The following is an 18,911-nucleotide window of genomic DNA, read 5'->3' on the forward strand; positions in this document are numbered from 1 at the left end:
CAGTTATTTGCGCGAACGGATATCTCACGAATCTCCGCGCGTTTATCGCCAGCAATAAATCAATAGCTATGTCTATATGAATATAGATATATAGCGTAGACAAAGTTACTTGAAAAATTAAAGAGACATAAAACGATATATCGTGCTGTATTTTTCTTATAATTTGTGGAGATTAGTCTTATGAAATTGTCCTTATGCTACGCAAAATTTTAAGTATCAATCACAGTGAAATTATTAGAAAAATTTTTATAAAAACAAGAATAGCATTTCTATCGTTATTCTATATTGTTTGAAAATTGCTCATTTTCCGTTTAATAATGAAATTACATGTAATATTTTCTTGCATATAGTATACGCTTGATGTGCGTAATATACTAAGCTTACACGTATGTTTTGGTACATGTAAAATTTGTTTATAATACTATAAATAATTATAATTGAAATGTAATACATATTGGAAGGCATGTTCTCGTGCTAATGCATTGTTTGCAGGCATGCTTCTTTAAATCCTGAATCAAAACATTTAAACTGCAGTAATTATCATTACAAAATATAATGCTTATGTATATCACAAAATGCATAATAAATAATATATAATTTATTTGAACGTTTAATTGTTTCTCCAATTATAAAATAAATGTTATAAAACATGTTTGTATATTTATATGCATATCCCCTCATATCAACTATAAAAAATATACACGTACATTTTTCTCTCTTTTCTCCGATTAAATCAAATTCATATCATTAATATAGTTACATTTACTTTTGTTATTATTTATTTATTTTTATAGTTTATATAATGTAGAGTATACTGTAATTATCTTTTTTTATTTAATAAACTGCTCTTTTGTATTCAATAATATGCGTTTCTCGTGAGAATTACACCAGGAAGTGTTTTTTAGAGTAGAGTTCAGGTGCAACGACGCATTCGCAATTCCGCGTGCAGCAATAACGGTTCGGAAGATTGTAGTGTTTGCATTATCATCGGGGGAACATTTCAATAGTGCACCATTTGCTATGCACTATACCTGTGACTACGCGCTTCCAGAAATTAAAACCCTTCTCGAAGCGACAAATTTCGAGAACAAGAAGAGTAAATATTGCATATATTATACTGCATTGCAACTTCATCTCAGAAAGTTTCACGATTGTTTTCAAAAGTAGGACAAGATTATTGAATTCATTTGAAAGAAATGTGTACCTCGCGAATGACAGGTTTAGTTCGTTCGTTTATATTTTTTGCACAAATGATGATATGTATACGTGTACACAAAAAGAGAGAAAGAAAAGAGAGAGAAAAAGAGGAAGAGAGAGAGAAAGAGAGAGAGAGAGAGATAGAGAGAGAGAGAGAGAGAGAGAGGAAGAAAGATATTTATAATGTACAAAAATATAACTTCAACTATTTATATTTTTATAATTTGTTTTTAACTTATTTCTTTCTTTTAAACGTTATATATACAATAAAAGTGTAATAACAACAAAAAAGTATTCTAGAGATAAAGAATACTCCATCTGCTGATTAATCAATATATAAGAAACGCAGACGCGAATAAGAAACAATGCTCACATTTAATGCAAGCACAGTAACTAATCAGTCAAGTGCAAATATCGACCACGCTAAGCCAATCGCGCTAATTCAATGCATCAAATTAGATCAACCCCACATCGTTCGGCAGGATCACCCTGCCGCATCGGATTACGAAGAAAATATAGCCGCATATATATAGGGCACCTATATCAATTGCATCTTGGAATCGCGAGGCGTTCGCAAATTGGATGGGACGGGAAAGGCATAGGGAGAGAGATTGTTCCAATGTGTCCTTTGAAATCCGCGGTCGGTTAAGCCATCGGTGAATAGAAGTTAATCATAGGACCACGGCGCGCATTCGTTTTCTCCCGGAAATGCGCACCGAGGCGCAACACGCCGACGGATTACACCGGTCAGAGTAGCGACAGAGAAAAATAGAGAGAAAGAGAGAAAGAGAGGGAGAAAAAGAGAGAAAAAAAGAGAGAGAGAGAGGGGGGGGAGAGTAGTTATCCCTACAGGCGGACGACCCTTAAAAAAGGTGATGTGGATTTATTCTGATAGAAGGGAGAGTCGGACATATACCGAAGAGCGGAGAGGAGAGGAGAGAGAGAGAGAGCCTCGCCCAAGCAGCTTTTGTAAATGACGAGTGTGTTGTCGCTCATGGCGGAAAGCTATGAGGCACTCGAGTACGGAAGGGTGGCACACGCAGAGCTTAGCCGGAAAAAAGATTCGTCTGCGTTGAAACCCCTTCTTTTAATCCTCGCAAATTTAATCGGGAGATTCCGGCGCGTACGAGCGTGACGCTGTTTCACGCGCGTTATGCCGGATATACGCGGCTACATCGAATGGAATTTTGTTAGCTACACGGTATACGCGACATAGTAAATATTATTTATAGATGAGAGATTCTCTCGTACGCCGGCACATTTCTGTGTTCGATGAATATTTTAAAGAAACCAACTAAAGTTCTATATAAACTATAATACATAATAAACGTGATATAGAATTTATACGTGTTATATTTAGATTAAAATTAATTTCCAAAATTGCCATTCAGGCAGAGCTAGAAGTAGCGAAATTCAATATTAATTACTTAAAAATGGCATCAAGAACAATGAACAAGATAGTATAACTTATTTAAAAACAAATGTTACAATTTAAACTATTAAATTAATTAAATCGGTAAGGTATATAAATTATATTTAACGACATTACGTAAGTTTCTCGAAAGCAAAAGTTAAGTTGTTTGATACAAGAGAAAAATCAATTACATTATTTGAAATGAAAAGATATATATAATTATATAATATCATTTTCTGAGAGAGTAAAAGAAGGAAGAAATGCTACATGAACAAATATGACATGTTTTATTAACTTTGATGATTCGAAACGATATCAGTCTTTTTCACCTAAAATTATTGACATAGTGAATTTTGTCAAAAGACGTTCAATTTACTAAACTTATTCTAAGCTTTCTCATTTGATAATATTAATATAACGGCATGCAACTCCCCTCACTCTGCTGAAAGATGATAAAATATCTTTCCTAGAAAGCGAAAACAAGCTGCGCGGAATTTCAATTATTTTGTTTCCCATCTTCCTACTCGGAATTTGGCGTAATTCGTAACTTCGACAGAATACCTCTATTTTTCATATGCGTCCCTTTTAATTTTAATATGGCGTGATATGCAAAACATCGCTGCCGAAATTATCTCGGTTAATAATAAATTTTTAAAAATAAATAGAGAAAGTTACTAAAATATGGTGCAAAAACGTTAAAATTTTGAAATATAAAGAATTTACAAAAAAGATAAGTTATTATCAATTATTGAGACCAAAAAGTAATAACTTTTAAAAAATAGCTTTGTCGCCTTTATAAGAAAATAGCTATTTAATATCGATCTAATTGATGAATTTTGAAAAATTTGTCAGCCAATGACAATACTTTGCAAATGGAGTTTGAAAACATTATTGCGAACAATGACGCTTTATTTTGCAAGCTACGCTGAATAATTTGCAAAATGTAATGTAAATTTCGCGTGCAATTTTGTAAAAGTGCAAATCTGCTATATACAACGGTTTGAAGGCAATTGCGAAGTTATTGTCCCGTCGACGATCGTTTGATTAAAATAAATAACTACTGCTTCCCGTCAAAAGGAAATATTTATCAGATATGCTGCGAAATTGGCCGCGCCGCGTGAATACCCATAGCGCGCTATAACATCATAAAGTATTCAGCAGCGACTCGTACGATTTTCGCATTTGGCCAGTCGCTTCGTTCGCTATCAATTTGTAATCAAAGCGTTACTATTAAAAGATCGTCGAGCAAAATACGTAGCAAAAATACAAAACGGTAGCGTCCCTCGCACCCTTTCGGCGTATATATCCAACAAACAGCTGCTCCCATTTTTTTTCGAGATTTTTCAAACGTGGCAATAAAATATGTGTGACACGTGACACGAAACTCGATGCCAAACGTGCCGCCGCTTCGGCCACCCTGGCCGAAAGATTTATGAAACGCGAAGAGAGAGAAATAGTAAGACCGTCCTCTTTCGCGCTCTCCTTTCCGGACTCGATGTCAAAACACATAAAAGATGCGCTTCCTGCCGGCTCGAATTTGCCACGATATGTATGTTTTACCGTTTCTTAATTATACCGAAAGCATTTCATGAGAAACGGAAGCCGCGTGCCGTTGACGAGTCCGAGACAACGACGTTAATAATCGTTCTACAAATTAATTCGAATTATTGTGATGGACTATTTCCTCGGTTAAATAACTGTCCTTTCGAACGTCAGTTAGCTAAGGCAAGGCAGAGATTATCAAATAATTGCAGCGTGTCGTTAGATTTGACAGACAGGCACTGTAACACTTGGTTTCTATCGTTTAGGCAATTGTGTAAACCGTGTAATTTGGGCCGTTGCTCGGCCACACCGCCGAAATATCTCGCGGAGATTCCTAGGATTGATATATGTGTGGGCGAATCCGGTAACCTTTCATTTCGTGCCCGCGGGGCTGAAGATCTAAGAAATAACGCCAAGGAATTAAAGAGGTTCGCCTTTTAAACAGCACAATCATGTCATTACGGAAAATACTATCTTTTGAGACGTAATGATATATATAGCAGCGATGACTCAAACAGAATAGCGCAGACTATTTCGTGTGGATATAGAAACGATAACTTGGTTAAGAATTGTTATTTTAGCGAGCACAATTACTTTACATGAGTTAACAAATATATATATATATATATATATATATATAGTAACATTTTTTAGAATAAAATGCAAAATGTGTTAAAAAATTTGTTCCTCTTATATAGTATTAAAAAATTTAGACATGTGGTAAGTTTTATTTAAAAAACATGTTTTTACTGCAAAATCTTTCTCTCTATTCTCTATCTCAATTCGTTGTAAAATATTAAGTATTTTAATCATACGGATGACATTTGTTATTTATCGCTATAATGTGAAATTAAATTGGAATACCAATTTCACAGGTCAGAAATCTTTCATTTCTATTTTTGTCTTTTATTTGTATTTTTGAATCTATCTGTCGTACCACTTCAGTAATTTTCATGTCACTTTAATACGCTAAATTTCCCAATACTTAATTCGCCCGTAAAATCATGGCACAATGATCGTACAAAACTTTCTTCGACCGGAATGACATTTGGGCTTCGGTGAAAACGGGAAAGCATCCATCTTTTGGGGATCTTTGTAGGTCTATAAGCGAGCTGAGGCTCGTAAACGGAGCCACAAAAGAGCAAACTGTTCGGTTGCTGCGATGATCTTAAGTGTCCCCGAAAAGTATCCCCGAATCGTTTCGAAATAGGACCTCCGCGATGTGGGATTGCCCGCACGCTGCAGGTATACTCGCTAAGAACGTCATTTGAACCGTGCCATTGTCAATTTCATGCCGACAATGGCGACAGCTGAAGGATCAAGCCAAACATTGAGACATATCCCTTGTTGCTCCTGTCACCGTCGTTCCTCCCCATTTTCTCCTACCCGTCTTCCCATCCCCGTGGCTTGGACATTATTACAAAAATATTGGAAGCTCGTCGCACGAGAATGCATCCCCTGCAGTATTGTCGCGACGAACAGAGTCGCGCAATGGGGAAGTTTCTGCGCGATTCCTACTAAGGACGAACGGGGGTATGTGAAATCGGATTCACGTGGTCAAACCCTCCGTAAGAACTTCCTCAGATAATTTAGGTGCTAGGGCTTCCTGAAAAAATATTTGGAACACCTGCACCGTTACATCATTCTCGTGACTGATCCATCGCTCGGCAGCTGATCTTATGATCATGATAAACACAACGGGGCATGTGATATGTTTGTGTTGAGAAGTGTGAGCGATATCCTGACGAGACACCGAGTTTATATTTATACAAATTGATGTATTTGTGTAACACATATGTATAATATTCCTACCTTTCATTCTTTAAATTTAAATTATGAAAATCTACCTTAGCAAACTTTTTCTTTTTGATATTAATAACTTTTTGTTAAAGATTAAATTAAATGCAGTTTATTTCTAATAAATTACTCAAAACAATTTTTGTATATAATAAATTATAATTTAATTCACTTAATTTTTCAAAATGCTTCTTACTCGAGGTAATAATTACATAAATAGAATAAGTGGCATGGAATTATATGTTGAATATTAAATTTCAATATAATAAAAAATGTCACAAATAAACTGGCTTATAGAGAATAAATAACTCTACTGCAAATTAAAAAGATGTCTATATATATGATTAATTAAATTAATTAAATTAAAAAAGAGGAGAAGAATGAATTAAATCCAGGTTTGCGTTGCTGACAATACAGCATAGTATTACATCACATAATAAACAAATGCAATGCTTCATTTTTTCAAAGAATAATTTTTCTGCGCAAATAAGAATACCGCAAAAATAGTTCTTTATAATAGTCCTCATAATCGATAAAGATTAATTAATATAATTTCACTATCATACAATTGTTCTCGATTTGAATTTAAATAACGTTTGTCATGAATAAAAGGAGACAGATATGAAATAATGTGTGGACATGGTACCATAGTAAGAGAGAACTCGTGTAATTTCGAATTACATGGCGCTCACGTATTTTAGAAAATATTTGCTACATCAGCAGTTGTGTGCGATCCCCCGCGGCAGGGAGAACCCACACAGTGAATTATGTCCGCGTGTCCGCATAAAGCGTCATTAGACGGAATACTTCACGGACGTGCATTCGCGACTAACCGACATAAATTTGAACATGTACGTGTCTCGCTTTTCCGGCATTGGGAAATTCGCTGTTTGAACCACGTTACTGGAATATCGACGATTATATGTATCGAGATGGCGATACATCTTTCTTATTACTCAATAAAGACACTTCCGTTGTTTCTAACTGCGACTTGCAAAAGAAACAAGACATTCAAGACATTCAGAATCTATTATTTTCACAATATAGTAAAATTGAAGTAAAATCATTATTTTTTATTTCAAAATTAAATAAAAAATAATAATACATAAAATAATAATCAGAGAATAATTATATAATGTGTTAATGAAATGTGTTAATGAAATAAAAACAAACAAACTTATTATTTGTTTCAGAAGAAGCATATATAGCGCAGAAAAGAAAACTTTTCAGAAATAAAAAAGAATTTCTTGCAGATATTCTTGTTTCACGAAGATTATTATAAATAAAGCATAATAATTATAAATTTTCGAATTTACTGCAATATTTCTCTAGATATAAAATAATAAATTTTTCTGGCTCTTATTTATACAAACAACTTGTTTTATGTTTTATATAATGAGTGTTTTAATTCCTCATCAAGAATTTGTTCAATATTAGTAAAGCATATTATATAGGAATGTTATATCGATTCCAACTTTAATGTCTCTACACGGCAAAAGAAAAAAAATTTACAAGAGGCGAGCAGGCTTCCGCACCGCGGGAAATTTCATATAACTTTGAGCCGACGGATATTCACGTTGCCTGAAAAATGTTTGGCACACCTGCGGCGTTACGTGATTCCCCGTGGCGACACGACTCCGATTTCGTGAGCACGAGGAGACCGTAAGCGAATAATACATGCGTGAACGCGGAGTAGTCTCTCTTACGGAACACTTGCAGGGACAAAATCGTCATTAGCACGCGCGACCGACAGCGATTCATTCCCGCGACAGAGTCTCATAAAGTCGATGAGGAATCGGCGGTATCCCGCTCGTGATGAGATCGTTGAGCGCGGTGACGCGGCGGATTCTTTTCCCCTTTAATGCGACTTTAAATTCCGTTAAATTTATCAACACTACATCGTCAACGATCTTTCAGAACGTAAGTGAGTTGTTAGGATCTCATAAGAGTTCAAAGAACCGTGATAAGATCTTCGGAAATATCTTATACAAACGTTAGCAATTGAAAGTTGAAATTAATTAATGCACATGATTGCATAATAAAATGCATGTAATTGTCACGGCAAAATTTATAATGAGAGATCTCTTGGCTAATGTATCTTTTATAGCCATCAAAATTTGATTAATTTCTCCAATACGTTTTCAATATATGATATTCTTCGATATACGTTTCCATTGTATGATACATTGCAATATGTATGATATATATCTACATATACATATATCTATCCGTTACATTTCAAAATAAAAAAATTAAAACCCAATCAGAGTATATCTGTGGCAAAATTATTAATGTAAATATAATATGATATACCGGAAAATTATATGTTGAATAAAGAGCATATAAATTAACGCAATATTAATAATTAAAAATTAATAGCCTTTATCTACAGAGTTTTTGACAGAGTTTATACGAGAATAAAAAAATGGTATGCAATAAAATTATCCCCATAAGCATTATACTATAATTAGAATTAAAATATTAATTTTGCACAGGATTTTTGCACAGTCACGCATATCGTTCAGCATGCTCTTTCAACGGACTCATTAACGATAAATATCGTGTAAGATATTTCATGCGCGGATAACAATCGTCGCACGATTATAGTTTCATTATTTATGTTTGCTATAGATACAGTGAAAATGGAAGGAGCCGTATCGACGCTACGTGACGGCGAACGCTGCATTTTTAACTGATCGCGCGACTATCCTTCGTATCCTTCCGTTGTACGCGACGGAAGCTTGGACGAGCGTGTGAATAAAATGTAGGTCGCATAAATAATCAAAAACACCGTCGAAGTCGCATTCATGTTTCTTGTAAATTTAGCATGCAAGTTACTTTCACGTATCGAACGCGGACGCGTGATCAATTGCGGATTTGCAAAAAAAAGTTAGCACTCGATATATAATAAATTAAAAAATAATTTAACACTCACCGACACCGATGCGCAACAGCGGAGTTGTGAACTACGTTGACCTGTAAAATACAAATATATCCAAATTATTACAGTGTCCAAATAAATTATATTTCAGAAAAATTATTGCGCACGCGTTACATTTTTTCATTTTTTAAATAGATATTGCAAGTAATTTCTAAAGAAGCTTCAATTATTATTCAGCCAACAATCCAAATAAACGATCCAAACTAACGGTATACAATAAACATAAATAATACTGGAAATAATAAACAATATATGAAAAATAAATTACCTTACAGTTGCTCCGCCGTTGCCTGATGTCTCCCAGACCTCCTCCTCCTCTCAGGTTTTTTCGTTACACTCGCGTTTCGTTACACAATATAGCTAATTACGATCGCGTGATATCTTATACGGCACTCCCGATATAAATATTTACTATATACTAATGAACCGTGTATCACCGTTTTTCTTACTTCGTTCGGATCCTTCAGTCCAGCGATTCAGATGTCTTCGTATTTGCAGATTGTAGATAAATTACTGCAAAAAAAAAAGACAAATCACGATATAAGATAAATTCAAATCCAAGCATTAAGAGCTATCACTTTAAACATTGCAATAAGCCAATTCTTCTGTCTATCCCGTTTCAATTTTTATTTTAAACGAGCAAAACGCGCGAAGTATCTGCTTCAATAAACGGCCTCGATATGATACAAACCGTGCGATAATTAATTGACCGAGCGGATTGTTAATATAGGTAGATAAGGAAATGGTCGCGCTTGGTACTTGTTACGCTTTTTGAAAGATAATAACGCGATGGAACATGGTCGAGCAGCTCGTGTCGCTGCCTACCTGGCCAAGTCTTGTACGAATGTGTGTGCAATGTGATAGAACGGTCCGCCTTGTCTACACGATAGCGTGTAGTAAACCTTATGTACACAAATACGCTTTACGGCATAAGTAACAAAGGCCGCGCTTGGTGCTAGTGAGTTCATCATCATACTTTAATATAAAATCAATGCGCGCTGAATATCTGAATTATTAATTAAAACGATTGTTACAGTAATATTCTCCGTCACTTTAATCATTCAATCCAGCGATTTGTACATTCCATACTCCCAATCTGAACATAATCGATTAATTATGTTTAGGTTGGCGAACAATTTAAAGAGAGCAATCGTTAAACACTAAATATTACGAAGAAAGATTTACACTTATTATTGTTAGATTCCTTATCATTTCAATTTTTACTTTAGACAAATAAATCACATGATAAAATATTTCAATAAATACTTGTCTCAATCTACGAAGCGCGGCGAGTTAATTGCTAGCGCGATCTAGCAATCATAAAGTGTATAATAATTGTGAGAAACGATAGTATTTAGAATTTTCTTGGCATTTTTCGCGATCGCGTTTCGAAGATTAATAATGTCACAGTAGCCCGCATCACTACCTTTCTGCTCGAATTTAGCTGCGAGAATGATAATGCGATAATTTTGGGTACGCAAATCGTGACGTACACCGCATGATGTTGTGTATGAAAACAGGTGCTGATGCACGAAATATTTAACGTATTACAAAATAAACGTTAAATACTCTTTGTATTTTTCGCATTCCTAAATAATTTTGATAAATAAATTATTATTGTATATTAAATTTGGTGTATATTTGAAAAATAAAATATATCTCACTTTGATGGAAAAGGTCTTGCGCGAACTAATTTATTACTATCGTTTCGTGCTAAAATTTTGTTTTCGGAGAAAAAAACAATTCTGTAATTTTAATAAATCGAGAAAATTAAATTAAATCGTTGAAAAAGTTGCAAATTTGTTTTTCACTCTTTTTAGGACAGAGATTTAAAAAGATAATAACAATAAATTATGTTTCTATTTTTTGATCACATAGAAAAATACATTTTATTTTTCAAGTCAAGATTTAATATTGATTTATTTGAGATACAATAATCAATAATTCAAATTTTCATTTAACGAAAATACTAAATAACTTGCATGTAATAATTAAAATTTGTTATTAGCAATTAGCTTGTTAAACATTAACTGATCAATTTCGATCGCTAACAATTCGAAAACTGTTACAATTTCGACATTTTTATATTTTAATTTCAGCTCTAATTAATTTACAAAATATGTTATTAAAATATTGAACAACGATTATAAATGTCTGTAAAAAAGAAAATGTGCAAAATATTATTAATAATTGTTAATATAAATTGCAGGTGAGCTTATTAATAAATAAAAACTAACTATTACTGAACAAGCTAGAGCTGATGTAACGAAGCTTTTACTCTGAGCTCAAGTTTAAATTCGCCACTGCGACGAATTGCAATCTGTATTTTCGACGAAACTGCGCGATAAACCGAATTGCAATTTCATGCATACGTCATCAGGAATGGTAGGAATCGTCGACAGTGAGCGTTACGTGCGACGTATGTCGATCGTCGCCGAAATACACGGAAATTCTCCCGTTGCTCCTAGACGCCTACGAATGGCTCGTGAATTCCAGCACAGAGAAGCCGATGCCGGCATTTGGGAATTATATATCGATCGCTGATCGATCGATGATACCAATGAAAGCGATCGCACCAAACGCCTTGTTCTATATACGATATCAATCCAACATAGCATTCCGATGTATCGTACAATTAGAGTAGACGAGAACGTCTAATAGGATAAGAATTTTATGCCATGATGTAATACGACATTTGTTTAAATATACAAAATATTTATTAACGTATACAATATTTTATTAACCTGTGCTTATATTTTATTAGAATTTGCATATAAATCTATAATATAAAACTTTTAATTATGTGGCTCGCTAAAAAAAATTAAAGGTCTTTATTTATGCTCTCGTTAGCTTTTCCTCCGATTACATTTAATCAATTTCATTTTTAATAAAAGTTCATTTTTAAATTATTGTATAAATAAACAATTTAAATAGTTAGCCAACTTCGGTTAATTAAGGTAAAATTATTAGTTTCAGTTTATTAATTGTAAATTAATCAGTGTAACATCCCCGGTAATGCCAAAAGTTTTGCGTTAAACACGAGATTGCACGCTTCATTGTCCACTTACTTTCTCAGATGACGCGATCGCACCTGATCGAGCGTATCAATTTTACAGCGAGTCATGGCTCTACTGAAAAACTCTGGGTGGGACTTGATTGTGGCGCGAGAATCGATCGCGTGAAAAGATGAGGGGAAAATGAAAAATGATGGTTTCGACAGTCGAATTTTGTCTTTATACGCACGTTTGGATTTTCGGCTTTAAAAGCCGTTAAACGTCGGGAGGGGAAAAAGGAAGTCGCATCAATGATTCAATATTTACGCACAATGCCGATAAAATTGGTTTTAAGGGCCCCACCCGCGACAATAGGTTCGTTTTATAGAAAGGCCCCGAACATTTCCTCGCGCATATTTCTTGAGCCGACACCCTCGCACATGCGAAAAACCATTTGGAACTGCGTCACGGAACACACCGAATAATACGAGTCTTGCATTGCAATTTCGCGCTTCTTCTTTCTCGTGGCCTTAACTAATTGCGTGTAACAAATGTAGTTTCGTGACAAAATGTGACGCAACGTTTATCGATTAACGATCCTGCTAGGATTCTTCGTGGGTGTTCTGATTTATACACCTAAGAGAATGAGAAGTACTTAAACACTAACGATGACTAATATTGTGTATGAGAAAAAAATTAGGATTTTTTTTACTATAGGCACGATGTTCGTATGAATACGTTAAGTATGAAAGAGCTCGTTAGAATTTAATTATCGTGCATGCATAGAAGATGCCGGCACGTTATAAATTACCATTGACCCCTGCTAAGATTTTAATGATATTATTAGGAATTGGATTTTATTCTTCATAACGAGTCTGAGAAATATGACTATGCTGTAAAAATGTAGATATTTAATTTCGTACTTCAATATATATATATCGAGAAATATAATATTTGAAATAACTCTGTTTTGGTCATTAATTAATAAAAAAATATTATTGTATCTTTGCTTAAAAACAAATATAAAAACTAGATCCATTTTGTTTTTTGCTATTTTATTTCTTTTATATTGTTTTACTTTAGTGTTATGAAATAAATCCATTTTTCTTAGCAACAAAATTTATGGCATAACTACGTATCTATATGTATATGTATATTACATATATTTATGTATCTATGTGCGTATCATTTAAATTTTCTCGATATACTTATATATTGATTGGATTACGTATCCGCTTATATGAATAAATAGTGCAATTAGTACGATTTAATAATCATAAAATTAAAATCTGTGATTTAATAAACTGTAATTAATTTTAATTATTAAATAATTGCATTTATATGTTTAATTATATGTTAATTAATTCGAATAATTATATAAACTCTAGATTTCACAATTATATAATTCACTGTTCTCTTCAGAAATGCGCATTTTTATTATATTGATATTACTAATTACGATAAAATACTTCTCGGTATCGTGCATCGAAAGTGTGTACATGTTAAATTACCAACATTTTAATAATACTTAACGGTAATACATAAATAATTTATTTATTTAAATCGTGGCAATATGCGCGTCATAACGTCAGCGTACCTTTTTGCATATCGGGATATTCCGTATGTCAACGTGAAACGCTATGAGCTATGCAGACGGAAATTTTTATACGCTTAGCATCTACATTTTATCGACGGCTTACGAGTATATGTCTCGTTCGGTCGGAGAAAACTCAAAGCAACATTTGGCAGCCCCGTTGTCCATCGCACGCTCTTCAAAGATGCACTCGCATCGTAAACGGAGATACGACCGGGTGACGACGTGACCCTCACGAAAGATATGCGACGTAACTCTCGCCGCATGCATGCACGCACGCACGCACGCACGCACGCACGTATTACGACGCGGTTATCACACTGCCGCATGTTTCACCTATTCTCATTTTTTCCTATATTATTTTTTTTCCTTTCTTCTTCGAGGCGCAAATGGATTTTATGTCGCGGGTTCGTTGAACCGCCCGCGCCGCCGCCGCCGGATGCGATATACTTGATCGTTAAAATAGGAAATACCCGGCGACCATGCAACGTAATGAAGACCGCGCGTTATATATACTCTCTTTCCGTCTCTTTTTTCCTTCGTTAGAGTATTACGTGACACGTGGCGAATGTCCGCGATATTCACACGCGAGATACGAAATGCAGAGACTCGCGAAACGGATTAGATCGAAGATACGCGGATAATCGCTCCTCGAAACGGGACTGTTTTCGCGGACTGTCTCAGATCCGATTGTACCAACGACTTTGATGGATTCTTTGAGACTCGTTGCTTTATTTTGTTGCATCGACATTGCGTACACGTGAATTTAATACTGTAAACTTTCTCTCATTTAATGTAATCGTTGTGATAAGATCTAAAGCGGTAAAGTCATTTTATTCAATTAATGCATTTTTGTGTAATTTGTCTCTAGAAACTTTTCTCGTATTTTCTCTCAAACTTATACGTGTTAAATTAAAACATTTTAATTTATTTTGTTCTTTGCTTACATCTCTCGCGATTTATGCATTGTTATTTCTATTTACTTAGAATAATGCATTAAAATATAATTTGATTATCTATCAATTAATTTGAAATAATTATTGTTGCCTTTTTACAGATTTACAGTTAAATTAGTGCAATCAATCCTTTAAATCCTTATTACAAGTTCATTATTTAAAGAATAACTTTTCGTTACATTTATTATTAACGTAACATGTATTCCTTAATTTTCTACGAACAAAATTACATTATATACAAATGAAAGCATGTTTTCAACATGTTTTAGTAATAAAAAATAAGAATTAGCGTCAGATATCATTTATTCAACTTTCTATTACTTATTTAAAAAAGAATCTATTTGCTCTCGGTTGTTTTGAAAATAGAAATTTTTGACGAATTCATACATTTTTAATGCGAAAGGAAAGGACAAAATATGTATAATAACATGTTTTTTAAACAATGTGAAATCGTATTACTCCACATGGAATTAACACGCTACGCTTTTTCGAGATTTTTTATTTATTAACCCTTAAATGCGTAATTTTTTTACAGCATTCTGAGTATCTTTAAAACAAATGACGACCTTCTGGACCTTCCAGAAGGGAAAGAAGGGCCAAAAAAGACCCTTCACAGGTGCACAGAGCCGCGTGTTTTCAGTTCAGTTTCTCTTCATAAGATAAGACAGATTTATACATGCATAGAGCATCGAAAAGTCACTTTGCATATATGCAAAGCTGCGCACTTAAGGGTTAAATTTCTGTTAGCGGGATTTACTCACCGGTATCATATCTCACCGGTATGCCGTCGCAACACTGACACACTCCCGCCGATTAGTCCTAAAACAATATATCCAGTGTGTGTGTTATTTCTCTCTCTTTGTGCCGCGCAACGGCGATCGCACGTAAAAATAGATACTCACCCCCCTGCATCGCTATTATACATCCTTCTTGCCAATCGATTCATCGTCGCCGAATTTCGTTCCTTTCCTGATTCGCTTCCATTCAGCGGACGTTGTTTCATTCACCGATACGAATCGACTAGAAAATGATTTTCAATTCTATTTCTAATCGTAGTTTTCTACTTCTAATTTCTAATTAATTCTAATTCTAATCGTGAAACTATGATTCATTACACGCACCGATGCAGCGCAGCGTTGTCCGCCATTTGCCAATGCGAAATCCGTGTGCCGTGAGAAAGCTCGATTTCGCTGTGCGTTCCGCAAAGCCTATTCTACGATGAACGCAAAACGCTAGGCCGCAACGTTGTCGCGACAGCCAATCAGAAGTGTCAATGGCATCCATTGTAGAATAGGCTTAAGACATCTAATTGTGTGATCCCGCGATTTGTCGAACGCGCTAATGCTTTTCGATTCCTGTGCCGCGCCAGCACAGGCGATATTCTTTCGGACGGATAAAAGACGGATAGATTCGATTCGATGCTCTCGATTTAATCCTTCAACTGACTTTTGTCGCGAACGAGTGAAAATTCCGTGAGACGCTCGCCGCGTCGGCGTCGTCCCCGCGAGTAACTTCACGCCGAGGCCCGAGGCATGAACGAACGTTCCTTTACTGCGCGGCGTAAATTCTTACTTGCAATCGTTGCACCGTGTGTCTCTCAATTAACGCCCAAGCCCAAATCAACGCGTTCGTCATCTCCGCTCCGATTATCGTACGACGCGCACGAAGCTCGCTTTCGACGGCGGAAAATGCGATCCGGCCGTCGGGCGTTCCTGTGGACGTTTCTCGAGCGCAACTCGGAAGTAACCGAAGTAACGACGGAAGCACCCGAATCGTTACGAGGTAGCCCAACGCGACGTGATTGCGCGGCAAATCGCGATTTGAGTATCGCGGAGAAATACAGCTAATTATTTCACGTTATAATTAGCGTACGATGATCTCGTCGAAACTCTCGATGCGCGTGATTTTCGGCAAACACCGGTTGAAATTACCGTAAAAACAAGCCTGGCGGATGTGTGCCGTGCACGAGACATTAATCGAGCTCATTTGCGCGTTGTATGTACATATCATGTTATTATTGTACGTACGTCAATTCCATTGCACGAACGCTAATTATCTCACAACTGTCGTTGAGATTTATTCCGGATTTTGTCGAGATGATAAGTAACTCGCGTATATATATAAATCCGAGAAAAAATGATTCGTAATGGTGCGTCTCCACCTGAGAGTAAGAACTCTCGAGAGCAAAAAGAAAGAGAGAGAGAGAGATACTCTCGAGAGTCTCTTTCTCTTTCTCTCTTTTTGCTCTCGAGAGTTCTTACTCGCAGGTGGACCCGCACCTTAAAAGTAGGACAATAAATATCTTTATATTAGGCATTTAATATGTATAACATTACGTATATGTGTGCCACTTAATTATCGGAATAATTCATATCGCGAATCGAAGATCGAAATGCTGCAGCGGGCAAGAAAAATACCGAAATTTCACGGAGAGACGGGATAGACGTATGCCGGCTTCTGATTGGTCGAAAGAATCGCGGATAACGTTTATACATACCTGTTCGTTGACACACCCTCTATGTACGACGAGATTCGTGACACAGACGAAGAGCGGCGCGATCCCGTGTGCGATATCGAGGGTAACGGAGTACTACGGAGTAGAAAACCGAACGAGTCGGCTCCGCCGTAAGTCGAGGGAAGCGATGTTTGTTGTCAGGTACGACGCGACGCGGGCCGCGCGACGGTTAACGCGTTCGTACAGGCGCGAGCCACGCGATTGACGTAAACAACTCGCTGGCTAGGAATTTATACGTTTTTTTGCCTCCCCTACGTAACGCGGCTAGGGTGGGGGAGCGTCGCCCGCGCGCGCTACGCACACCGCACACGCACTACGCAGAACATAATCAGTCGCGAAACCGTGAGTATGTTCTCGTTCTCACTCTTCGGTAACGCTCGAGATTGTTCCTACGCCAACTTTCGTCTCGCTTTAGAACGAAACTGTGTAAAATCTGTATTCCGTGTTAGATCTGCGACGGTTACGTACGTACGTATATCGGAAATGATTTCAAAGATCGTGGAAAATATTTATGGAAGAGAATGACGATTTCTTTACAACATTTATCTAGCTACGATCCTATTTTCTTTTATTTGTTTGAATTAAAATCGCGAAAATTTCAAATTAACTTGGCTACTCCGCCGTAGAACATATAAATATCAAAATCGCATGATTTATCTAAGGCGATCAAAATCTATCGTATTTCTATCAAATTTAAAAATATTCTCAATATTCTCTTCGAGATTTTATAATAATTTTATCCTCAGAGTCGAGAGAAATATCATCTGATATTAATTCTATACAAATCCAATCAAAAACGTAACTTCGGTATCAGCCCCATTTTCATGATACTCGAGTGCGATCGTGGATCGCGCGACGAATCACGATTGCGACATCTGGGTGGTTTATATTTCACGTCGGTCGATCGCGAGACACCGTGTGGCGTGTTCGAAGTACCAAACAACGTCAACGTCTTTCGAGGCAACTCGCGTCTCGCGTCTCTCTGCTCCGCTCTGCTCTCAGTGAAGACGAAGGACGAAGCGCCGCGCCGTGTGCGAAAAGTCGTCGCGAGTGCCGAAAGATTTCGGGCGACGCGTTAATCAAGACGTATACGCGATAGCAATTGACTGGATTCGCGGTCGATGTCGATATGGTCGCGAAATGGAACGCATCGTCCGTCCGCGTCCGTCCGCTCGTTCGTCGTCGTCGCGTACGACGTGAAGTTGCCTTCGCGTACCCTACCGCGGAATCTCTCGTCGCTGTCGCTCCACGACTCGCATCCGTACGATAGTTGAGCGTAAATTGCGTCGCGTCGCGAGAATTTTACTCGTCCCAAAGTGAGTTTCGCGCACGAGGAAGTGTACCGTGGAGCAGTGCCGAACCCGGTGCCGCACGGTCAGCGTGCATCGCGGCGTGCAGGTTAATAACGAGTCGCGATCTCGATTCTCGCGGGACGGTTCTTGGTTAGGTGGTACGTACGTACGCGCGGTGGAATTCGTCCATGTCTGTGTTTCATTTAGAAATCGGCTCGTTTGAGAATTGAGAATCGCGAGGGTGGATCTTGGCCGGCCAGTGAATTTACGCCGCTTTGAGCAACACGGAGCGATATAATATATACGGAGCAATGCGGAGCTCCCCTCTTGCGCTATTCTATAGGCTCTGTCTACCGTGCCGTACGGAAAATCCGCCGATGAAAGGTTTGTTAGACGGTGTGCGAGCTTCAAGTAAACGCGGTTAATCGTATTATTTATTGTCAATTGTACGATAAATTATTTCACGAATTAATTATGGGCATTTTCGTGCTAATAAAAATATAATAGATAATATTTGCACGCATGTTATAATTGACTGATATACATATATTTAGTAATTGGTTTTTGTGTGTGCGTTCAAAAGTAACAAATAACAGTTTTCTATATATTTCTGGCAGCGATCGCGATCATCTTATTCCGTATTAGCCGTGCTTGTAGTTATTAGAATAGT

General features: G+C 36.6%; 1 protein-coding gene across 3 annotated transcripts in view; it reads right to left on the bottom strand.

Moving 5' to 3' along the window:
* Nucleotides 1–17,149, bottom strand: part of LOC143897487 (uncharacterized) — a 173,996-nt gene extending 156,847 nt beyond the window's left edge. Inside the window, exons 1-5 of one of the 3 annotated variants that reach the window (XM_077406187.1) lie at nt 16,932–17,149; nt 15,337–15,454; nt 15,196–15,253; nt 9,160–9,404; nt 8,886–8,926 (exon numbers count right to left, since the gene is read on the bottom strand). The gene's annotated coding sequence lies outside the window, so the exon portion shown is untranslated. Of the gene's footprint in view, nt 1–8,885; nt 8,927–9,159; nt 9,405–15,195; nt 15,254–15,336; nt 15,455–15,555; nt 15,649–16,931 lie in introns of those variants that run through there. The other 2 variants (XM_077406188.1, XM_077406189.1) reach the window with 2 other exon arrangements.
* Nucleotides 17,150–18,911: the final 1,762 nt, after the last annotated feature.

The sequence above is a fragment of the Temnothorax americanus genome, unplaced genomic scaffold, assembly GCF_048541705.1.
Source record: "Temnothorax americanus isolate GAGA-0224 unplaced genomic scaffold, ASM4854170v1 Scaffold20, whole genome shotgun sequence".
NCBI lineage: Eukaryota > Metazoa > Arthropoda > Insecta > Hymenoptera > Formicidae > Temnothorax > Temnothorax americanus.